Source organism: Vombatus ursinus, unplaced genomic scaffold (assembly GCF_900497805.2).
Source record: "Vombatus ursinus unplaced genomic scaffold, bare-nosed wombat genome assembly UNPS02014801.1, whole genome shotgun sequence".
Lineage (NCBI taxonomy): Eukaryota > Metazoa > Chordata > Mammalia > Diprotodontia > Vombatidae > Vombatus > Vombatus ursinus.
This window is the reverse complement of record NW_020954579.1, coordinates 9,357,565-9,383,546: the sequence shown is the minus strand read 5'-3', so window position 1 is coordinate 9,383,546 and position 25,982 is coordinate 9,357,565. Positions and strand designations below refer to the sequence as shown.

Genomic DNA, 25,982 nt, shown 5'->3' with positions numbered 1-25,982 from the left:
AGAGTTCCTCTATCATACTTTGAGAGCTGCTGCTGCATAATATTATTTCTCTGAGCTCTAAGTGCCAATTTGGAAGTTTAATTCCTGGGAAAATCTCATCATCTGTCATAGCCCCTATGCAAAGAAATGGTAAGAGAATCTTCTGATGTTGTTCCTATTCATCTGTAAAGGACATTCCTAAGTGGAGTGTTTGTCTCTTAGGTTCTGAATATAGAAAAATTAACCTGTGGTAGAGTAGAAAGTTCATTGGATTTAAGTCAGAAGACAAGGATTCAGATTCCAGCTCTGCTGCTTACTACCTGTATGATCTTGGGTCTCAGTTTCCTCATTTATAAATGAGGGGATTGGCTTAGATGATCTCTTAATTCTCCTCTAGCTCTAAATCTCATTATTCTAATTCTAAAATTAGTATGTAGCACATAGGCTCTAGGGTACCCTCTCTGGACAGTATATGAGAGAGAAAGATAAGGTCAGGATAATCTCAACACTGGACTTGACCAGCAGCAGACGAAATATGGTCACGTAAGAAGAACTATTGATTTGAATTTGAAGACACAGGTTCTGGTTCTGCTACTTACTAATATATTATCTTGGGCAAATCCCATCTCTCCTCAAAACCTTAGTTTCCCTACATGTAAAATTAGGAGCCTGGGCTAAATAATCACTAAGGTCCCTTCCAGTCCTAATGTTCTGTGATCCTGATTCTGTGAATGTATCCGTGAATGCCTTATGATACAGCTAAGATTCACTGACCTCTGCAGTGGGCCCCTATTTGGATCCCCTCAGGTATACAGGAAAACCTTCAATGGCTACCATGCAGTCGCTAAAAATGATAAGCAAAAAAGGGGGACATAAATGAAGGAAAAAGTATTTATTTAGCATTAACTATGTGTACAGTTCTGTGCTAAAAGCTGGGGATACAAATAGAAAATTAAGGTAGCCTCTGCTCTCAAGAAGCTTATATGTTAATAGGGAGAGACAATATACACAGGAGGTTTTAACTATGAATCAAATGGGAAGGCCCACGGATTCTTAGGATGCATTGGAACAGTGATGGTAACACATCTTTTTTAAGGTCATTTCCATTGATACAACCATACATCTTTCTGTTGTTGAGTCATTTGACAACATGAAGGATTTTGATAATGAGAATTTATTTTTCCCAATCTTTAGTAGCTATGGGTGCTGGGCAAGGCCTGCAGAAAAAGATACTAGGTTACTTCTCCACAAGGGTTACACCCTTTAATGATAGCTGTGGGACCTAGGCTGGAAGCAGAGCCAGTGGTCTTGGAGGTGCTGCTATTCCCAAAGTATTGGGGGGGGGTTACCTGACAATTAGTGGCAGCTGGTTGGTGGTTGGTGTTGGTGATGGCAAGCATGGCAAAACTTTTCTCCACAAAGGTTACTCCCCTTGATGGATGTTGGGGCTATACTAGAAACAGGATTGGTAGTCTGCTGCTTCTAGGACTCTTGCATTCAGGAGCCTGGGCCATCTCTACTGGGATGTGAGATCAGGTGGTTTTTGTTAAAGTGACCATGGATGGTTTGGCCCATTTAGCACATGCCACCTCCATCTTATCCTCAGGATGTCTTGCTTCAAATAAACATTTCCTTTTTACTTTCAATGGAAAATAGCCAGAAATAAACATTTCTCTGAATTAATACCCTTTTCAGTCTTTTCCCTTTGGAAAATATATTTTAAAAAATCAAGAGAAAATTCCTCATTCCAGGGAACTTAGAAGGATAGATATCTCTTATCTAGTTAAGATTATTGCCTTTACCATCCCTTGAAACAATCCTCCCTTTTCCATTTAGAAAGGATTATGATATTGATCACAAGGAGGAAGCCCTTTCAGTCCTTGAGGGGAATGAGTGAATAAATGAATAAACCATTTATTAATCACTTACAATGTACAAAACACTACTAAGAGGTAGGGATACAGATTGGAAAGAAGCTCACATTCTAATGGGAGAGACAACACACGGAAAGTGTTAGCTGCAAGTCAAATGCAAAGATCCTATGGTCCTTGATTCAGCAGCAAAACAGATAGTAATGCCTCTTCTTTAATGCCATTTCTACCGATAACATCATATCAGTTTCTGACATTGACGGTGAAAGGACTTTAGTGGAAAGAACTTTCTTTTCCAGGTCTTCAAAAAGTGGGGCCACTGCAGCACCTGCAAGAGCATTTGCCAGGCTTCATCTCCATAGAGGTTCCCAGGATTATGGCTGAGGGCAGCGTGGGGCAGAAACACTTCTATTTTCCTTCTTTTTTATGTAAGTAATATTTTATTTTTCCTAATTCCATGTAAAGACAATTTTCAACATTCATTTTTTAATAAGAGTTTTGAGTTCCAAAATTTTCTCTCTCTCTCCCTTCCTCCCCGTACGTTCCCCAAGACGGCAAGCAATCTGATACAGATTATACATGAAGCACTGCTATTTTCAAGGTTCTTGAGTTCCAGACCTTCATCAGGGTGTGAGGGGAGCTGGTGCTCAAGGTGGTGGCTTGACTTGTCTGACGCAGGCTGTCTTCTGTTTCTCAACTCCAGGTGCCTTGTTATTTAAGCTACATTGGTTCACCTGTCCACTGAGTGACAATTGATTGAAGCAACTGGCGGGAATGATTGGCCCCTTTCCACAACAGCTACTGCCCCAGATGTTGGCTGGGGGGTACTATGCTGGAAACAGAATCAGTGGTCTGGAGGATACTGCCACTACCAGGACTCTACCTGCCTGTTGGTGACAGTTAGTCAGCAATTGCTGCTGGTGGTGATGATGCAAGTGGACCTCCCCTTTACACTGATTTCTCTCCTCAGTGATGGCCACGGTGGTTGGGCTGGAAGTAGGTCTGGTAGCTAGGAGCACACTGCTATACTCAACACTCTTGAGTCCTATTGCTGTAGAATGTTAACCCTCAAAATGTATTTTAACATACTGTGACATTTCTCTCATTAAGTATTCCTACAAATGTTACCTGGGATTGTTTTGGGAGTAGAGAGTTGTCTGAGGGCATAAGGGAGGAGGCTGTGTCATTTTGGGCATTGCTCTTTCTCTGAGTTAGAAATGCTTGGTATTAATTATTTATTAATTTATTAAATGTATATTTTAATTTATTAAAATTCATTTTCTTTTAAAATTTATTAAATGTATTAATTATTTTTATTAAATTTACTACATTAAAACTTAAATTTAAATTTAAAAAATTAAATTTACTAAATTTATTAAAAATTGTTTCTGGCAGATGTGCTAAAATTCAGAGTATAGAATTTTTTTCTTCAAAACTGGTGTTGGAGGAGGGATATGAAAGTTAACATAATTGACGGAAAAAACCAAAGATATTAGTAAAAATTTACTTTTAAAACTTCTGCATTAAGAGCTCTAATTTCTGACCTAAATTCATTCCTAAGTTCTTCTTTAATGAATTTCATTTCCCTTTTGTACCATTCAGAAGTACCCTGCTGTTGTTCCATAATCTATGGGGAATCCATAGAAGCCTATCTTTTATCTATCATTCTCTATTGGTTCACTTCCCTTCCCATTATAGTATATTTGGTGCTTTGGTTTTTTCTTTGAGGTTTTACTCATTTTTCTTTCTGTTTTTAGGCTCTTCCCTGTTTGTTTATTTGTACCCTGAGCTTTCACTGAGATTTTCCCTCTCTTGATATTTGCGGTGTCTCAGTCTTTTTCTTGTATTCTTGGCACTTGCCCTTTGACCCCTGTCCCTTCACTGGTGACCATATTTCCAAATCTGGGCTACAGACCTGCCTCCGCCTTCTCATGTTGACCTATACAGGCACTGATGAGCCAGGTCCCTTCCATGAGTAACCTTGGGGGAGGTGGGGCAACAGAATTGGCCCTGGCTGATTTTCCAGTCCCATTTCTGTCAAGCCTGATGAGCTGTTACCCACATCCTGTCACTCTGAACACAGCTGCCTGAATCCAAAATTTTTTCAGACCATCTCCTATCCTCCTTTCACAAGACTAGATGGAATCAGCATCTGCCTCTTCTTTGGGAGTATGACTGGGCCTGTCCTGGTCACATCTCTACTATCAGACTTCCATGTTCCCCCAGGCACAGCCTGTGAGTTTTCTTGTGCTCACTGAAATTGGGTAGGAATGGGGGAAATTGAATGTGCACTCTAAATACTGAGATTATCAAGTGTCGATTCAGGTTTTTACATTGCCCAGGGGTTCTGCCATCTCATCTTATGGAATTAGATGTAATTACTCTATCTCTGCTACATAACTATTTTCTCTTCAAGTTTGGGATCAGGGAGGATTGCAGAAATTATCTCTTCTCCTATTGAAGTCAGGAAGACCTGAGTCCAAATCCAGCATCAGATACTTACTAGCTGTGACCCTGGGCAAGTCACTTAGCCTCTGTTCGCCTCTGTTTCCTCATGTGTAAAATAGCACCTATTTCCTAGAGTTGTTTTGAGGATCAAATGAGATAATAATTGTAAGGTGCTTAGCACAGTGCCTGGCACATAGTTAGTGCTACATAAATGTTAACTACTATTGTTATTATAAATTTTTATCTCACTCTGTTCTTACTCACCCCACATATCTAATCAGTAGCCAAGTCTCTCTACCTATCTCCATACCTCTCACTTCTTGTCCCCTTCTCTCCACTCATAAAGCCACCATGGGCTCTCACCACCATTTGCCTGGACTCATTCTATGACCTGTTAATTATTCCCCCTGCCTTTTCAGATGAAGAAATTAAAGTTATCTAAAGTCATATGAAAAAAATGTTCTAAATAACTATTGATTAAAGAAATGCAAATCAAAACAACTCTGAGGTACCACATCACACATATCAGATTGGCTAACATGACAAAACAGGAAAATGATAAATGCTGGAGCAGATGTGGGAAAATTGGAACACTAATGCATTGTTGGTGGAGTTGTGAATTGATCCAACCATTCTGGAGAGCAATTTGGAACTATGCACAAAGGGCTACAAAACTTTGCATAACCTTTGACCCAGCAATACCACTTCTAGTTCTGTATCTGAAAGAGATCACACAAATGGGGAAAGGGGCCTACATGTACAAAAATATTTATAGCAGCTCTTTTTGTGGTGGCAAAGAATTGGAAATTGAGGGGATGGCTATCAACTGGGGAATGGCTGAACAAGTTGTGGTATATGAATGTAATGGAATACTATTGTGCTATAAGAAATGATGAGCAGGCAGACTTCAGAAAAACCTGGAAATACTTATGTGAACTGATACTGAGTGAAGTGAGCAGAAACAGGAGAATGTTGTACACAGTAACAGCCACATTATGTGATGACTAATTTTGATAGACTTATCTCTTCCTAGCAATGCAAATATCTAAACCATCTCCAAAGGTCTCATGACAGAAAATGCTATCCATGTCCAGAAAAAGAACTATGGAGTCTGAATGCTGGTCGAAGCATATTTATTTGATATCTCTCTCTCTCTCTCTCTCTCTCTCTCTCTCTCTCTCTCTCTCTCTCTCTCCCTCTCTCTCTCTCTCTCTCTTTCTCTCTCTCTCTCTCTTTCTCTCTCTCTCTCTCTCTCACTCTTTGTTTCTTCTTTCTTGTGATTTTTCCCTTTGGTTCTAATTCTTCTTTACAACATGACTAATGTGAAAACAAGTTTAATATGAATGTATATGTTGAGCCTATATCAATTTACATGCCATCTTGGGGTGGGGGAGGGGAGAGATGGGGAGAGAATTTGGAACTCAAAATCTTATGGCAGGGAACGTTGGAATCTAAAAATAAGTAAATAGATTTATTTTAAAAAATTATTCCCCTTGCCTCAAGTCTCTTCACACTCCAATTCATCCTCCACGTATCTGCCAAAGTGGGACTCAGATGTATTCCTGGCCTGCCTTCCAACGCCTTGCCTCCCTTCTTGCTACAAATCAACCTTCTGGCTAGAATTGGCATGAAACATTTGCTGCCTCTTTGGCCCAAATAACTTGTGACTAAATCACAGATCTGACCATGTCCCTCCCCTGCTCAATAAACTCTAGTAGCTCCCAGTTCCCTCTAGGATCAACTGTAGACTCCTCTATTTACCATCCCACCTTTCCATACTTATTACACATCACTCTGTTTCACATACTCTAGAGTCCAAGCAAACTGGCCTTCTTGTTCCTCATACGTCTCCTCTCTCCACACTTTTGCACTGGCTGTCCCCAATGCCTGAAATGCACTCTTTCTTTAAGGATCCCCAGATTTCCTCAAAACTTACTGTGTGGCCTTGATCAAATCACAGATTTTAAGCTGAAAGGTACCATAGAGATCATCCAGTTCAGGGATGGGAAACCTGTGGCCTTGAGGCCACATGTGACCTTCTAAGTCCTTGAGTATGGCCTTTTGACTGAGTCCAAGTTTTACAGAACAAATCCTTTTATTAAGGGGATTTGCTCTGTGAAGTTTGGATTCTAATGCCTCTCATTTTACATTTGAGAGAGCTGAGGCTCAGAGATATTAAGAGACTTGACCAAGGTCATACAGATAACAAGTGAGGGTTCCCATCCAGGTCCTTTGACTCCAAATCCAGCCGTCTTCCCATGATGCAGCACTGCTTCAGGTGCCTGTGATGTGAGGGGATTGGACTCTACCTCTAAGGGGTTTCATCTCCTCTATAAATAAAGCAGTCTCTAAAATTCTATGATACAGTTCCATGATTTTTCCTGCTGTCTCATAATTCTGGTCTAGGTTAGCTATTGTATTAGTTATAGTAGAAAAAACAGTTACTAATTGTAGGTATCTAGATAACTTCAGGGACTTGTACTGAAAATATCATTCTTAAAAGGTTAAATTTTCATAAAATTTTAAAAAGTTTTAAATAAAAAGTTACTTTGCAGTGGATGGATGTCTAAAATTGCTTTCGGGTGTTTTTGTAAGTGTTTAACTATGGCATAATATCTGTTGACTATCCCCAAATCTTTAAGTTCTTGGAAATATTTACATAGTCACTTCATCAAATCAACAAGCATTTGCTGAGTGACTACTCTGTGCCAGGTCTTGTGCTAAGTACTGGAGGGACAAAGAGGCAAAAATCTGCCCTCAGGGAGCTTACAACCTAATGGGAGAGAGATACAACATGAAAACAACTATGTAGAAACAAATTATAGACAGGAAAAATTGGAGATAATCTCAGAGAGAAGGCACTAAGTTTAAGGAGGACTAGGAAAAGCTTCTTACATATGTTATATATTTTATATATATTTACATATATTATACATATAATATATAGATACACACATGTATGTATGTATATGTATGTGTATATATACATATATATGTGCACACACACACATATATATACTTCTATATTTATTATATATACTTCTACATATGTGGTTCAATTTTAAATGATGTTATTCTGTGTGTTAGGTTCTTTTTTAATATGTTGTACAGTTGCTGACAATTCTAAAGAATTCTAATAAAAAAAATTTAATATTAAAAATACTGGTCTCTTAAACTAGTATTTCCCAACCACCAGCCTATGGCAAATTATAACTTGTCTACACAACTTTCATCCCCAAAGCATCCTTTCACTCTAAATTTAAACTACTAACTTCTCTCCCTTCTCTTCCTCTTTCCTTCCTATTCCTTTCATGCCTTAGCTTCTTCCTCTCCCCAGTTCTAGTCCCCCTTTCCCTTTCCCTTTCCCCCTCCCCGCTACCCCAGAGCTATAGAGGAAAAGATGATCCACAGCAGAAAATTCAGATACTTTTACCCTTATGAAATAGAATTTGGGCTAAGACACCCTCCTGAACAAAGTTGCTGAGCAAAGACGCTTGGAGATCCTCAGACGTGTTCTTGGCCTGCCCTCTAATGCTTTCCCTCCTTGCTGCTAATCGACCTGGTAGCAAGGATTGGCATGCAGTACTGTTCCGTTTTTGGCCCATACAGCTTGGTTTTCAGTCTTGTCAATGTGGGTGATGGATTGCAGGGTCTGGCAGAGAGGACAGTGCAGGGAGCCTTGGATCCAGCACTCTGTGACTTGCCAGAAATGTGTGACACTAATGGGAAAGAAATCACTCTGAGCAGAGGGAACTTTCCTCCCCAGGCAGGAAGCCCAGAGGATGAGAAATAGGCCCTGAAGGAGACAGGCAAAATCCTTGTCTGAGTCACACAGCCCCTGTTGATCCACATAACTTGGCTCTCCAGGGGCTTCAGAGTGACTATGAGTTCCTGGGGTCTGTGGTATCGAGCATAATTCCTCAGCCTGGCATTTAACTCCCCCATGCCTTTTTTCATATTATTTCCCCTGCCTTAAATGTCCTCTATGTACCTCTCCATTATTTACTTTCTTTCAGATCCTGCCTAAGACTTCACCTTCTCCAGAAGCCTTCCCAGGTTAAGCTCGCATTCAGCTAAATTTAACAAATATTTACTAAGTAACTGAACTCCATTCACTCCCTTAATCAGTATTCTCTCAGCAACTTCCATTTCATAGAATTTCTAATTCATAGAATCATAGACTGTCAGACTTGGGAAGGATGTTAGAATACCTAATCCAATAACCTCATGTAATAGAAGAGGAAATACAACTCACCCCAAATATCACAATGAGTTGATACAGTAGCACCCCTGGTTTAGGTGTATCTCTTGCACCTGGTGGTATTATCAACTTCTATCTCCTGCACCCCAAAGATGGCTGCAGGAAATAGGAGCCTCCCTATTAATCTCTGTAATCTCCAAAGGCTCCTCTATCTCCTAAGTGGCAGGTCCCCACTGGGCTCTCTCTCCTACCACCCTCTCCAAACCTAATAAGCAGTGGGAAACAACCTACATGAACCTGTTTCCACGTTGGAAAAGCAAATGAAGAGAAAGTATTGAATGCAAATAGAATGTGAGCTTCTTGAGAGCAACAACTCCGTTATTTTTCTTTCTATATCTCTAGTGCCTAGCACAGTGCCTGGCACATAGAAGGAACTTTTAATAAATATTCATTGAATTGAATTGTGAATCAGAAGCATCCCGGAAATTCCAAGGAATTTTCACTGACCATCAGTAACTAGTGCCCTGGACTGGTCACATCTCTTTCCTAGAACATGCTAGAAGCCAGAGCCTCCAGGCTAAGTCAAAGCAAAGTTGTAACTGTTTTCCTGCAGAAAGTGAACAAGATAAATCACCCTGAAAGTCCTCTGCCTGCCTCTCCCCCCACCCCTTTCATCGCCATCTTGATGAATGAGAGTAATTTTCTTGGCAAAGCAATTTCTCCCATCCCCTTTGATGTGGCTTAGTGCTTCAGTGAGGCGTTCATCTCCCTTGAAGGTACAACCCAAAGAACTCAGGAAGCTCAGCTCCACAAAAGTCTCAACAAAGAAAGCAGACAATTCTTTCAGCCCATGATAATCAATCCATCAGTAAGCATTGACTAAACAGTTACTATGTGCCAAGCACTGTGCTGAGCATTGAGGATCCAAAAAGAGGCAAAAGACATTCTCTGCCCTCAAGGAGGTATTAAGGAGTAATTCGTATGAGCTCTAGGAATAACAGAAACAGGGGCCAGGAAACCTAGGTTCTAGAGTTTAGCTGTGCTTTTCTTAAGGTTAGGGTTAGTCAACAGTCCTTGGTGTCAAATACCTGTGCAACTTTGCTCAAGTCACTTCATTTCTCTGAAAAACAAAATAGTAAAAGTGAATTCTCTCTAAGGTCCCTTCCAGCACTGGTCTTCTGTACTTCTAAGGTATGGTGTGGAAATCACATTAGATTTGAAGCAAGAGAACTTTCATCTTCTCAAATCAGAACCTAGCCCTGACACTTTTTATTATCTGTGTGTTTTCAGGCAAGTTACTTGATCTCTTGGGGCATCAGTTTCCACACAAATAAATCATAAAGATCCCAGAATTGGAGCTAGACAGACCCTCTGAGGTCATCTAGTTCAACTTCCTGAATTTTACTGAAAAAGAAACTGAAGCTCAAAGATATTAAGTATCTTGCCCAAGGTCACAGCAAGTAACAGAGCCAAGATCTCTAAGGCCCCTTCTGCTCTAAATCTATAATCCTGTAACAGCAGTGAGACAAAGACACCTCTCTTCCAGGTTGATTGTACCCATTCAACAAGATAATAGGTGTGAGGGCCCTTTGAAAAGCTTAAAATTGAATGGGTTCTGTACATGTAGTACATAGAGCAGTTCTGTTAATGGCATAGGCCAGTTTTGTTACATGGTGAGCACTCATCGATCTTCTTCCCAAAGATCCAAGGAAACACAGAAGTGGCTGGAGCTTCCAAGTAGGTGGAGTGACATGGGGTTGGGTGCAGAGAACCAAGGGAATGTAAAAGGCACTTTAGTAAGGCTGTTGGACTTAGGATTTTTCCCAGAGACCCAGTTCTGTATTCATCTGACTCAATGTTGATGAAAGGCCTGTGGCTCCTGAGAAATAGTGTCTTCTATGATGCCAAATAATGCAATTTTGGTTTCTTGGGGGTAAAATAACCCCCCAGTTTCCAACATCCTCTTTGTTAGTAATCTATCAAAGTCTTGAAAATGTATTTTAAACTTTCCCTTCAGCCTGTTCTTCTCTAGGCTAAATAATCCTTTCTCCTTTCATCTTCCCTTGTAGGTTCTATTCTCTAGTCCTTTCATCATTTGTATTGTTTATCTGATCTTTTTTTTTTCTCTTTTTCGACATGGCTCTTAGACTGCAAAATTGGACACAGGCCTTCAGCATGTCAGTCACTAGTGGAGAGATGGCTCTGGTCTTTCATATTGTACCTTTGTTAATTATTCTTTCAAAGATTTCCAGACTGGAACCCTCAAAGACTGAGATAAGAGGGGTTTTAGACTTGTCCCAGGGAAACCTTGTCCAGATTGTTGATTCTTCCTGTTGTCTTAATCTCTGGGCTAGGTCGTGTCCAAGATAAAGCCCAATACTTTACTTTTCTGAGATCACATCCCCTCAACCCCCAAATCATTACTACCTTGAGAGGCTTATGGTTTCAGGCCTCTATTCTCCCTACAAGGCTTTACTCCCTTCTGCCACTCATGTGTTTGTTCTAGGCTATATTATAATGGAATAGATTAAATTTAGAGACAAATCTCCACCATGCAAGTAATCAGAACACATAATAAAGCTATCCAAAGTACATTGGACAGCTCCTACTTTACTCACTGCATCTGACTAGTTCCTTCTGAAATCCCATTCCCATCCCCTGGCTATATCAGCATCATCCCACACTACTTTCCTCCATTCCAGCTTCCAGCCAGAAAGAAGCCTTCTAAGAATTGGAGATTAAGGGGTAAGGAACAAGATAGGTTGGATTTGAGTTCTTTGAGAAAAGAGATCTGTTTTCTGAACCATCGTCCTGGGTACAGGCTCTCATCACCTCATACCAGGACTATTGAAATAGACTGCTGGTTGATCTCTCTGTCACATCTTTCCCCACTCTAATCTGTTGTCCATTCAACTGTCAAAGTGATCTTCCTCAGGTCTGATCATGTCACCCCCTACTCAATAAACACAAGTAACTCCCTATCACTGCAAGGACCAAATATCAAATCCTCTGTTTGGCATTCAAAGCCCTTCATAACCTGTTCCCCACCTTTCAAGTCTTTTTATACCTTGACCTCCCCCCAAACACCCCATGTGCTCTTCAATCAAGTGATACTGGCCTTCTTGCTACTCCTCTAACAAGACACTTCAGTCAAGACGCATCTGCTGACTCCAGGCAGTTTTTCACTGACTGCCCCCGCCCCCAGCCTGGAATGCTCTCCCTCCTTACCTCTGCCTCCTGGATTCTCTGACTTCTTTAAAATGCCAGCTCAAATCCCATCTTCAATAGAAAGCCTTTCCTAATCTCTCTCAATTCTGGTGCCTTCCCTTTGTTGATTTTTTCCAATTTATCTTGCACTTAGCCTGTTTGTACCATTATTTGAGAGGATGAGGTTCTGAAACATGATGGTGGCAAATGTCAGAGGAGAGAGGGGGGCATCTGGAAGATATGTGATGAAAGTAAAATCATCTGGCCTTGGCAATGTATTTGATATAAGGGGTGGGAGAAGGAAGAGTTGAGGATAACACCTAGATTATAAACTTGTGTGATTGAGAGGATGGTGGTGCCCTTAACAATAAAGAAATCCTAGAGATTCACACTACACAAAGGAACAAGAGGAGGGGAGAGCTATAGTAGGTACCCAACCAAACAGAGTTAGGAGCAAAAGCCAGATGCAGGCAAATGGATGGGCAAACTGCCCAGTGCCGAGGAATCAGAGTTTGAAGGGCCCTCATAGTCCTTCTAGTCCAACTTGAGTCAGAACAAAAAAAGTCCCTCTACAGTAGCATTAGTTAACATAGAATCATTCATTTTTAGAGTTGGAAGAAACGTCAGCAGCCATCTAGACCAGCCCATACCCAAAAAAGAACCCCCATTATACCATACCTGACAAGTGGTCATCAAACATCATCTTGAAGACTTTTAATGAGAGGAACTCCACTAACTCCTGGGACAGTCTGTTCCACTTTTAGACAGCTCTAATTGTTAGAACATTCTAATATCATTTCTAAATTTTCCCTTTGCTGCCAGTTCTGCCTTCTGAGACCAAGCAGAACAATTCTAATCCCTCTTCCAAATGATTGCCTTTCTGGTCCCCTGGAGTCTTTTCTTCTCCGTGCTAAACATTTCAGTTCTTTCAACCTATTCTCAAGTGACATAGATTTAAGGCCCTTCCATATTCTGATTGGCATCCTTTAGGCAGCTATCAATGCCCTCCCTAAACTTTGGTACCCAGAACTGATCGCAGTACTCCAAATGTGGTCTGACCAGGACAGATTACTATGAGGCTATCATAAAATCATAGGACCTTAGATTTAGAACTGAAAGGACCTTAGAGGCCATTGAATCAAATTCCCTCATTTTACAGAGAATTTAAATAATTTGCCTAGGATTGCACAAGTGTCCGGTGAATGAAGAAAGGAAGGAATAAAGCATTTATTATACTTCTTATGCACAAAATACTGCACTAAGCATGGGGAATGCAAATAAAAAAGACAGTCTCTGCCCTGAAGGAACTCATATTCTAGTGGGAGGGGAGACAACACATATGGAAAGTTTTAGCTTTAAGTCAAATGGAAAAAAAATCCCATGGTACTTAGAGTGCAGTGGTAAAGTAAATGGATGTTAATGCCTCCTTTTTGTGAAATTTCCACTAATAAAATCTTATCAGATTCTGCTATTGAACCATTGGCAGCGCCAACATGATATTTTGAACTCAAGTATAAGTGTACATTTATAGCTATTGGATTTCCTGTTGTTAGATTGAGCCCAACACTCAAGCCTGTCAAGATGTTTGTAGGTCCTAAGTCTGTTATTCCTTTAATGGGTTAGCTACCTTACCTACGTTAGTGTCATTTTAAAATTTGATTATCATATCCTCTATGCCCTTATCTAAGCCACTGGTTTAAAAAAAGAAAAAGCTAAATAGGACAAGGCCAAGCAAAGATCCCCAAGGTACTCCATTGGAGACCTCTTGTTAAACTGCTACTGAACCATTAATGATGACAGATGTTTATGGCCCATGCTTTATTCATGACTTTCTAATGACTACTCCTTAAGATCTGATATTCAACCAGTTCCAAATTTATCTAAATGTGTTACTGCCTAGTCCACAATGCTCCGTGTTTTCCATGAGAATAGTGTGAGATGCTTTATCAAAAGCCCAGCATTAATTGCCTATTATTTGACAACAGGGATGACATGAGGTGATGAGTACTTTAGGAAGAAGAGGGACTGGAAGGGATGAAGTTCAACTCAACAAACATATATTAAGTTCCTACTATATACATCATGCTATCCCTGGTGTTCAATACAAATACAAAAATGATACTACTGTCCTTGTCTGCAAAGAGCCCACAATGTACTGAGGGGACACAATATAGACATTTATAAGTAAATAGAAGGTCATTGGACAAAGGAGAAAGTATGAGATATCAAGGGGATCAAAGAAGCCTTCTCAAAAGAAGTGACATCTGAGTTGCCTGATTAGAGAAAGGGGGTCGTAATAGGAAGCAACAGAGAGTGTCCAAATCATCCAAAGTCACATGGAAGGTATTGGAGCTTAGAAGAAGGTCAATAGTGGACATGGCTGGAGGAATCTGGTGGATCTAACAGGATAGCAAGATATGGATCCTGTAAACAGAAAGCAAACTATTTTACTTATTATTTTTTCCTCCCAACTTAAGCCCTGATTTGAGGCACCTATTCCCAGATAACTCTTCCATACTCAGCTGCTACCATTTAACACACTGAATAAAATATAAAGCCCTCAAGAGTAGCTCCAAAGTAGGGAACTAATTGAAGTTAAATTGGCCCAAGCTTCATTGCATGCCTTTGTGGGTCTAGAAAAGGCTTGTGCTATAGAAAACAAAGCAGAGGACTTTGAGCTGGAAACAGTCCAGGCAAATCAGGACAAATGATCTCTTTGACCTCGGAAAAAGCACTTTGTGCCTCAGTTTCCTAATTTGTAAAATGTAGGGATTAGGCTAGCCAAGGGGTTCTTAATCTGAAATCTGTGGGTAGATTTCAAGGAGTCTGTAAACTTGGATGGGGAAAATATATTTTTATTTTTACTAACTTCTAACTGAAATTTATCATTTCCTTCAATTATTTAAAAACATTATTCTGAGAAGGGGACCATAGGCTTCACTAGAGTGCCAAAGGGGTCCATGACACACAAGAAGGTTAAGTACCCTGGGACTAGAGGATCATCCCACATTCCTTTTCAGCTCTAAACCCAGGGATCCCATTACTTTTCTGCATACAGATCCTTCAAAGCCCCTTAATCTTCATTTACAGCTTTAGCTATTGGCAATTCCTGAAACTAGTGGATACCTGTATGTGTAGAGTTGCAGAATTTGAGAACTGAAAAGAGGGTGAATAGGTGAATAAAAACATTTCATGTGTGAGCTAGGGGGATGTGAATATTTAGGGAGGGTTTGAACAGTGTGGACTGGTGGGTCATGGGGTGGACCAAAAGGACAAAGAAACAGATATTGGGACAAAAGAGAAGTGCAATGGCATCAATTGGTCTATCTCAGAGACCTAAATGGAACCTCCCTCCAACCCCTGACCTAACGCAGTCTCCAAAGAAGTGTTTGAAAGTTCTTGGCATATAGACAGATTCAGATGGATGGGTTGGGCCCTGTTCAAGAGCTTTGAAATCCAAGTGAAGAACAAGACCGATAAACCAGGAGGACAAATATTTCAAAAGCAATAGAAGTCTAGCTAACGTGAACTTTTGGCTTTTAGACTATAAACTTTCCAAAGGCAGACAAAGTATCTATGTAACTATTTGACTCCTTTTCAGTGTCAGGTATAACAGAGCCCTTAATATAGTCTTCATGATAATGATGTCCCTACTTATCAGTAAAGAGACATTTAGGCTGAGTATTTCCAATCTGTCACATTTCCTTCTTCTCTCTCCTCCCACAAATTGGTCTCCTGATTTGAGATGGGGGAGACAGAGACCGTTCAGCAATTTATGAAAAAAAACATGTCCTCCTCATATGTGGAGGTGACAGTTATGAAGTAGAGGACAATGAAAAGATTCACTGAGTAAAAAGGAGCCTGGCAGATTGGAATTGGAAAGGGAATATGTGCATGTAAATGAAAGTCATATAATAATAACAATAATAATAATAATAATTAAAAATTACTTATTGCTTTAAGGTATACAAAGCACTCTGTACATATTATCTCATCTTCTTCTTGCAGCAACCCTGAGAGGTAAATGCTATGATTAACTGTATTTTACAGGTAGGGAAGTGGCAGCTAGGTGGTACAGTGGATAGAGTGCTAGTCCTGAAGTCAGGAAAACTCATCCTCATGAATTCAACTCCTACCTCAGACACTTGCTAGCTGTGTGACCCTGGGCAAGTCACTTGATCCTGCTTGCCTCAGTTTCTTCATCTGTAAAATGAGCTGGAGAAGGAAATGGCAAACCACTGTAGTATCTTTGCCAAGAAAACCCCAAGTAGGATCATGAAGAGTTGGACATGACTGAAACAACACAACAACAACAACAGGTAAGGAAATTGAGGCAGATAGAGGTTAAGCGAATTACACAAGTTCATATAACTAATAGGTATCTGGGAAAGGTTTCAAATTCACATCTTCCTGACTCTAAATATAATATTATATTCACTATATCATCTAGTTGGCCCCTTGTTTGGTTAAAAAAAAGAGTATATGATCTCTTCCATTTTTCTTAACAGAACCATAGCATCAGAGCTGAGGTCACTTAGTCTAATATTCCCTTTTTTATAAATGTGAAAATCATTAGAATATGAGTTCCTTGGAAGCAAGGATTGTTGTTGTGGGGGTTTTTCCCTTTCTTTATATATCCAGTGCTTAGCACAGTGCCTGACATATAGTAGGCATTAAATAAATGCTTGTTAATGAAGGCCCAAAAAGGTTAATTCATTTGCTCATGGTCACATTTGTAATAAGAAGAAGGAGGATTTGAATTCAGGTCCTCTGTCTTTAAATCCTGTATTCTTCCTCTTTTTAACTATTCTAGAGCTAGGCTACTCATGATGGCCTGGTGATCTACAGCCAGAGGAAAGCTTTGTTTTCCATGCCCACCTAAAGCACAGAAAATGGGTTGCCAAACTTTGGGCAACCCAGAGACATTGCTGAGAAGCATGGTTATATCAAAAGTATTGTGAAGGATATAATTAGTCATCCAGGCCAAGAGGCTCCCCTTGCAAAAGTAGCTTTGGGGGATCCTTATCAGCTTAAGCATAGGGCAGTGTTGTTCATTATTGCTAAAGGCATTCCTCCTGGCCACTTTGTATATTGTGGTAAGAAAGCTCAGCTTGGCACTGGCAAAGGTATGCTCTATACCGAGAGGTATAAGAAAAGTTTTATGTCTGGGGTAAACTTACATGCATATCTGAAAACTATTTCATAGCTATCTCCCACTAACCTGAAATAAAGAAAACATAAATGAAGCTACTTTCAAGCTCCAAGAAAGTAATCTTCTCTGCAAACAGACCTGAGGTTGTTGTTATTCCTGGAAGAGGTCATACTGATAAACCCATCCTACCATCCATGACCCATCCCATGACCCACCCGAGGTCATGCCTTCCACAAATACAAAGCCCAGCTCAGTTGCTGGCCACATGTCTAGGGTGTGGCCACGAAGCCTGTGAAACATCCTTCCGAGGAGATCGTCACCAGTATATTGGAAAGCCATCCACCATCCAAAGAGATGCTCCAAATGGATACAAGTTGGCCTCCTTGCTGCCTAGGGTACCAAGACTATACAGGAGAATGAAAACTAGGTCCCAGATCATTGATAGGAAAAATTATTTTGGAAACAGTGAAAATAGAATTATATTTATTATATTGTCACCTTAGAATTTTGACCCTCACAAAATTGCTGTGAATTGGGTGTCATTACAGTAATTGTCATTCAAATAGGGCTTTTATATTGAAGGAAAAAATGCAGATCCTCTGACTATGAGTCTAGTGTTTTTCCAGAGTACTCTAATCCAGTGGTCTCCAAATTTTTGGTCATATAACCTTATCCATAAATAATTTGACCATGATCCCCCTGCCCCAATATATGAATATTAAAAAATAGAAATATAAAAAGGAAAAAATCCAACCCTCTTTCCACTATTCCACTTGATCACCATGCTGTAAATGGAGGAGAGGGAAGGGAGCTGATTTACACGGGCTCCTTTTAATAAACCACTCAGACATCACAAACGGTTAACTCTGTCCCTGCCTCTGTCCCCTCTGACCCACACTCCAACTCCAATTGCTAGAATTTTTGCAGCTGCAGCTGCTGCTGCAGTGGCATCTACCCCCATCAGAGAATCAGTGTGTTCAAAAACGGAGGAGAGAAAATGCCGTGGAAAATTGGAACGGGTTAAGGGAGCTGATCCTAGAAGCAGATTCCCAGGAGGGACTGACCAGCCCATGAGGCCAATTTTCTGCCCCAAATGATCTTCCCCTGCCCCCACTGCTGCCTGGATTTATTTTTTACATTTTACCTTGTTACCCTTCCTAAAATTATACATTAATTTGAGTTACTAAGCATTCTCTTTTAAAAATTCAAATACTGCTGGGAAGGTTAAGAGGCTGACAGTTATTCACACATTAATGTGAGCTGCAGAACTTCAATCAGACAATCAGATTGCTTTTCTCCTAAGCCTAGCTGAAATCAGCTCCCCTGAGGGATGTAGGTTTTGAGGAGGGGAATGAAAGTAGATTATTCAAAGAGCTTGAGCTTGGACTAGTTTAGAGCATAGAACAAGCCTAGATAAGCGCGTTACGGTAGGCAGCTCAGAGCTGCATAAGGAAAGGCACCATGACCCTAGAGAAAGGGACACTAAAGGATGGAAGGGCCATGGAGGAAGGGAGGAAGGGAGGAAGGGAGAAAGGTAAGTGGGAAAACACCAGTCAAATTTTATCTGGTTCAAAATATTTCCTAGGGCAGGTACCCAGGGAAGTGAGAGAAAACTCTGACTTCTCCTCTGTTACACTTGGCCTCCTGGATTCCAGAACTCAGAACTCAAGGGAGTAGGGGGATCCTAAGATCATAGATTTAGAGACAGGAGAGATCATTAGAGACCATCAGATACAATCTCTTGGTTTTACAGATGAAACAACTGAGGCAGAGACATGTTAAGTGATCTGGCCAGGGTCACACTGCAAGGAAATGACTGAGGAAGGATTTAACCCTAGATCTTCTGGAAAGGTGGGCATTGAGGCTACATGGTCACGAGGCAATTTGTAATGCAAGGTAGAACTCTGGGGATCTTCCAATCTCGAAGCCTCAGGGCACCTGCCCCTTTGGCTTTTATGTCCCTTGGTACGGCCTGAATGGAGAATATAATCACCATTTAGAATGTTTTTATCTAAAGTAAAATGAGTTCAAAATAACAAAATTGTAGATTAACTTTGAGAACAATCTCTTGTGAAAACATTCAGGAACACAGTTAGCATACAGTCCTCCACCACCCATGTCTAAAGAAAGGTTTGGTGCTATGAGTCAGGGCTTCCTCTTGGGTATTCTTTAGTCCAGAAGTACGGTGTAGTGGCAAGAGTGGCTTTGAAGTCAGAGGACCTGAGTTCAGATCCCAGTTCTGTTACTTACTATTATGGTTCATGACAGGCAGAACACAACCTCTCCAGGCCTTAGTTTCTTAATCCCCAAAATGAGAGAATTGGACCAGATGACTACCTAAGGTGCCTTTCAGGTCTTAATCTTGTGATCCTAAGAATTATTATTTGGGAATTGAAACATTTGAAGGTAATTTATTGGTGTAGTAGATGTAAATTCCAGAAGTTGGTTTTCTAATTCAATCCAACAAATATTTATTAAACACCAAAGTGCTGCCCTCAATATACCGGCAAATTTGGACAACTCAGCAGTGACCACTGGATTGGAAAAGATCAGTTCCATGTCCCAATCCTAAAGAAGGGCAATGTCAAGGCATGTTCAAATTACCAAGCAGTTGTGCTCATTTCACAGGCCAGCAAGGTTATGCTTAAGGTTGTGCGAGCTAGCCTTCAGCAACATTGAACTGAGAATTACCAGAAGAGCAGGCTGATTTTCAAAGAGGCAGAGGAACTAGAGATTAAATTGCCATCATTTTCTGGACTATGGACAAAGCAAGGGAGTTCCAGAAAAAACATCTACTTCTGCTTCATTGACTACACTAAAGTCTTTGACTGTGTGGATCACAACAAAATGTGGCAAGTCCTCAAAGAGATGGGAGTACCAGCTCATCTTACTTCTCTCCTATGGAACCTATAGGCAGGTCAAGAAGCAAGTGTTAGAACCAAACATGGAACAACTAATTGGTTTAAGATCAGGAAAGGATTTCAACAAGGCTGTATATTATCACTTTATTTATTTAACTTAAATGCAGATTATATCATGAGAAATGCCAGGCTGGATGAATCAAAAGCCAGAATTAAGGTTGCCAGAAAAATATCAACAATTTCAGATATGCAGATGATACCACTCTGATGAAGAAAGTGAAGAGGAATTAAAAAGCCTCTTGATGAGGGTGAAAGAGGAAAGTATAAAAGCTGGCTTGAAGCTTAACATAAAAAAAAACTAAGATCTTGGCAACTGGTCCTATCACTTCCTGGCAAATAGAAGAAAAAGATATGAAAGCAGTGACAGATTTGATATTCTTGGGCTCAAAGATCACTGCAGACAGTGACTGCAGCCATGAAATTAAAAGACCCTTGCTCCTTGGAAGGAAAGCTATGACAAATTTAGACAGCATACTAAAAAGCAGAGACATCACCTTACCGACAAAGGTCGTATAGTCAAAGCTATGGTTTTTCCAATGGTAATATATGGCTGTGAGAGTTGGAATAAGGAAAGCTGAGCACCAGAGAATTGACATTTTTGAATTGTGACACTGGAGAATACTTTTGAGACTCCCTTGGACAGCAAGGAGATCAAATCAGTCAAGACTTAAATTAATTCAGGCTATTCACTGGAAGGTTAAATACTGAAGCTAAAGCTTAAATACAACGGCCACATAATGAGAAGACAGGACTCATTGGAAAAGACCCTGATGTTGGGAAAGATTGAAAGCAAAAAGAAAAGGGGACAGCAGAGGATGACATGGATAGATAATGTCATGGAAACAATGAATGTGAATTTGGACAGACTTTGGGAGATAGTGGAGGACAGAAGGGGCTGGTATGTTATGGTCCAGGGGACATGAAGAACACGACTGAATAACTGAACAACAACAGTGTATATGTGCTAAGTGTTAGGAATTAATCCAAAATGTAATCCATCTTTCTACCTCTTTTGGATCTCTCTTCACTTTTCCTTCACCTTATTTCCATCTCCTTTGCCTTTCTCTCACAGTAGTTCCCCCTCTCCCTTCCTAATAATCAAGAGGGGGCTCTCTGATATGAGTTCTTTGGAATTCTTTCATTAAAAAGGCTTTTAAAATGCATTTTCAGGTCCATGTGCTATACAACTTGCTTCTGTGAAAATTCTCGGGAAAATTCTTTGAAGAGATTGTAGTGATTTAATGGGAGTTTTTTTTAATATCCCTTGCTTGACCTCTTCTAAGTCTAGGAACAATATGGGAACTTTGTAAATTTGGATTCTGATATGTCTAATTATCTTCCTTTAATCTCTAAGGATATATGTGTAAGTGGGGTTAGGTATCAATCTCCATCTCTCTGAATATACATCAAGGAAAGTTAGCTTGACTCAGAAATAACACTACTAGATCTATACCCAATAAAATCAATAAAAAAGGAGAAGAACACACATATATCTATATTTATATATTTATAGCAGCTCTTTTTGTAGTGATAAAAAAAAAACCACCCTGGAAGTCAAGGGGGTACTCACTGGGGAATGGGTATTATGGTATATAAATATAAAGGAATAATATTGTACCATAAGAAATTATGAAAGGGATGATTTCAGAGAAACTTTGGAAGACTTGAATGAACTGATTCAAACTGAAGTGAGCAGAACCAGATGAATAGTTCATGCAATAACAACAATATTATAAAGATGGACAACTTTGAAAGACTTAAGGACTCTGATCAATGCAAAGACTGACCGTGATTCCAGAGGACTGATGATGAAGCTTCCTCCTAACAGAGAGGTAATAGACCCAAGATGTAGAATTGATGAGGATGGGATCTGGACCCCAAAAAGAAAAAACCCTGGACTTTCCCATATGGCCAGCTATAATCCTATCAATTGGCCTTTCATTATCATCTACACCCAATCTCCCAATTCTGTTCTATTACCTCCTGATCGCCCCTAGCCACTTCCCACCCTTAATCCTATCTAGACTCCATTCTCCCTTGTCCAGGTTCCAGTTCACTGACCACTCCCATCCAGATATTCTTTAGACCCCTCCTCCAGTCACCTCAAACTACTTGGCCACTCCTAGATCCCTCCCACAGTCTTTCTGTATATAAGGTTCATCTTGTCTCCATTAAGGTGCTCAGATTATAATCTAGCCAATAGCTCACTAATGTTCAGATTCCTTAAGAGTCTGGCCAATATGACTGATGTTCTAATAAACTTTGTCTTTGGCTGAAAGAAGGCTTGGGTTGAATTCTTCTGGGCAGGACCTGCGTGTTGTGACTGTGGGATCCCAGCACCCCTAAACTCCTAAATCTCAACAGAATGAGACATATATAGATATATAGCACATACTTCCCAGGACTGTGGTAAGGATCAAATAAGATAATAATGGTAAAAATGTTTAGCATAGTGCCTGACACATTGTAAGCACTATATAAATGTTATTTATTTTTACTATTTTTTTTGGAAGTGACCAAAGTGGGAATTTGTTTTACTTGACTGGGCATATTTGTTACAAGGGTTTTTAAAAATTATTTTCAATGGGGAGAGAAGTGGGAAAGTGAAAAAGTAAATGCTAGTTAACTGGAAAAAAAATTAAGACTGTAATAAAAAAAAATAAAGTCATCCCTGAGGATGCCATATGCTATGGGTAACATCTAAAAGCTTGAAGGGACCTCAAGAGATATTCTGGTATCTTGGTTGTGACTTTCTAAACTACAAAGAGCATATGGTTGTCTCTTTTTTTTCTTGAAGACTTCCTGGAACAGAGATCAAACCCTCCTTTGATCCCTTATTCCAATGTTTCAGCACCTTGAAAATCAAGAAGTCTCTCCTTATGCCTGATGGAAACCTCTGTTGCTTTATTGTATCCAACAAGGTGGACCCCAAAGAAATGCTAAGTCTATTTCTACTTATTCAGCCTATCATGCACACAAACAACTGTTTAGCACAGGGGTGGCCTGTGGCCTGGAGGCCTGTTGGTTCCCCACTCCTGATTTAGCATATATCTCAGGTGGGGGAGAGATATTATTTGGAAATTATACCTTGCTTCATTTTTAAAGGACTTATAAATTTAAAACAATATACAAAGTAGGCACTAAAATGTCTTAAAATTAAAATTATGTGCATTATAAAAAGGAATACCCAAAAGCATTCCTTGTTTCACCTCCCTCACCCCTCCCAATATGTCACACCTTAGGCAGTTACCTATCTTGCCTATCTCTAGCTCTGTATTTGGTGGGATTACCAATTGTCTTATGTGAATGTTCTCAGAATTGTAAGAGATAAATCATCAACTACTCTTGTCTATTTTGCTTCACAAAGACCAAACCAAATGCTCCATTTTGTGTGCTTTCTTCCTCCTTTAAAATATAAGCTTCTTGAGGACAAGGACTTTTTTTGCTTATATTAGTTTCCCAAGTGCTTAGCCCAGTTCCTGGTATTTAGAAAGTACTTAATAAATGCTCATTTCCTTCCTAGAAGATATTCCCATCCCTCTAGGGAAAATTGCTGCCTATCTTGGAAACAACCTACTATGTCCATGGTCTGACTCCCTTTCATTTTTTTTTTGAGGAAAGATGTTGATAAGATGTTGATATAAAGAACTCTGTTATTAGAAGCCAGAGAACCAAAATTAAGCTTTTTTATAGTATTTTTATTTTTTCCAATTACATGTAAAGACAGTTTTCAATATTCATTTTTTTATAAGATTTTGAGTTCCACATTTTTCTCCCTCTCTCCCTTCCCTCCCCCTTCCCCAAGATGGCAAGCAATCTGATATAGGTTATACATGTACAGTCATGTAAAACATATTTCCACATTAGTCATGTTCTGCAAGAAGAAACAGAACAAAAGGGGAAAACCACAAAAACAAAGAAAGTGAAAATAGTATGCTTCAATCTGTATTCAGACTCCATAGATCTTTCTCTGTGTGTGGATAACATTTTCCATCCTGAGTCATTTGGAATTGTCTTGTATCATTGTATTGCTGAGAAGAGCTTTTACAACTGATCATTGCACAACATTGCTGTTACTGTATACAATGTTCTCCTTGTTCTGTTCACTTCATTCAAAATCAGTTCATGTAAGTCTTTCCAGGTTTTTCTGAAATTCACCTACTGATCATTTCTTTTTTTTAATTAATCAATTTATTTTTCATTTCCATCATTCACTTTTATTAGATTTTGAATTCTAAAATTTTCCTTTTCTTTTCCTTCTCCCTTCCCCAAGATGGCATGCAATCTGATACAGACTATACATGTACAATCATGTAAACATATTTCTGATGAGGTCTAGAGGTTAGGGGTCCTGGAATCCCAAAATCATGACACTTGGGTCCTACCCAAAAGAATTTGACCGAAGCCTTCTTTCAGCCAAAAACACTGTTTATTGAAGATTCACCATATTAGCCAGACTCTTAAGGAATCTGAGCATCTGTGGGCTATTGGCTAGATTGTGAAAATCTGAGCCTCTTAATGGAGACAAGATGGACCTTATATACAGAAAGACTGTGGGAGGGATCTAGGAGTGGCCAAGTAGTCTATGAGGTAATAGAATTCCAGGGAAATGGAACCTAGATAGGACCAAGGGTGGGAAGTGGCCTGGGGCCATAGGGAGGCAAGACAATGGAGGGCCAGGCTAGGTCAAGGATAACAGAATTAGGGAATTGGGTATAGCCAAAATCATGGAATCATGGCCTCAGGGGAATGCCAGAGATGTCCTTGATCAGGTGGGAGAATTCCAGGACAGTCCAAAGGTTTTCTAGGGCCCATAGACAAATGGGGCCCAAATTGGGACAAAGGTCTCACTTTAAGCCCATACCCCATCATTTCCACAGTCAGGTTGCAAGGAAGAATCAGAACTAAAGGGAAAAACCATGAGAAAGGGGAAAAAAGAGAAAATAGTATGCTTTGATCTGCATTCAGACTCTATAGTTCTTTCTCTGGTTGTGGATAGCATTTTCCATCATGAGTCTTTCGGAATTGTCTTGGATCATTGTATTGCTGTGAAGAGCTGAGTCTATCAAAGTTGGTAATCACACAATGTTACTGTTACTGTGTACAATGTTCTCCTGTTCTGCTCACTTCACTTAGAATCAGTTTATGTAAGTTTTTTCAGGTTTTTCTGAAATCTACCTGCTCATCATTTCTTATCGAACAATAGTATGCCATTACATTCATACACCGCAACTTGTTCAACCATTCCTCAATTGCTGGGCATCCCCTCAATTTCCAATTCTTTGCCATCACAAAGAAAACTGCTATAAATATTTTTGTACATGTAGGTCCTTTCCTGTTTGTTATTATCTTTTTGTGATTCAGACCTAGTAGTGGTATTGCTGGATCACAGTGTAGGCACAGTTTGGTTGCCCTTTCGGCATAGTTCCAAATTGCTCTCCAGAATGGCTGGATCAGTTCACAACTCCACCAACAATGTATCAGCGTCCCAGTTTTCTCCTATACTTGTCATTTTCCTTTTCTATGATATTAGTCAATCTGATAGGTGTAAGGTGATACCTCAGAGTTGCTTTAATTTACATTTCTCTAATCAAGAGTGATTTAGAGCACTTCTTCATATGCCTATAGATAGCTTTGATTTCTTCATCTGAAAAATACCTGTTCATACCCTTTGACCATTTGTCAATTAGGGTATGACTTGTATTCTGATAAATTTGACTTAGTTCTCTATATATTTAAGAAATGAGATCTTTATCAGAGACACTTGCTGTAAAAATTGTTTCCCAGCTTTCTGCTTTCCTTCTAATCTTGGTTTTATTTGTGCAAAAACTTTTTAATTTAATGTAATCTGATTCCCTTTCAATAGAATTGTTGTCTCTGGTGCTTGAACTGCTTTCATTTCTCAGAGCCTGGGGTTTCTGCAGGTCTCACAACCTTCACCTCGGAGAAGACTATGGAATCAAAGGCAGCAACTACAACATTTAGAGCTTATTTAGAAGCATGGACTCTGAAGGTTGGAAGGCATCTAGTCCCACCATTACCAGTATTCCAGAATCGGGAAACTCACTACCTCCTGAGATAATCCATTCTACTTTGGAAAAGCTCTAATCATTAGGAAGTTATTTCTTGTGTCTAACATAAATTAGCTTCTCGGCAATTTTTCCTCATTGCTCCTAGTTCCATCCTCAATGATGTACAAAATA

General features: G+C 39.8%; 1 pseudogene; it reads left to right on the top strand.

Annotated features, from left to right (window-relative positions):
- The first annotated feature begins 2,624 nt into the window (after positions 1-2,624).
- On the top strand, positions 2,625-17,252 carry LOC114050918 (annotated as a pseudogene).
- The last annotated feature ends 8,730 nt before the right edge of the window (positions 17,253-25,982 follow it).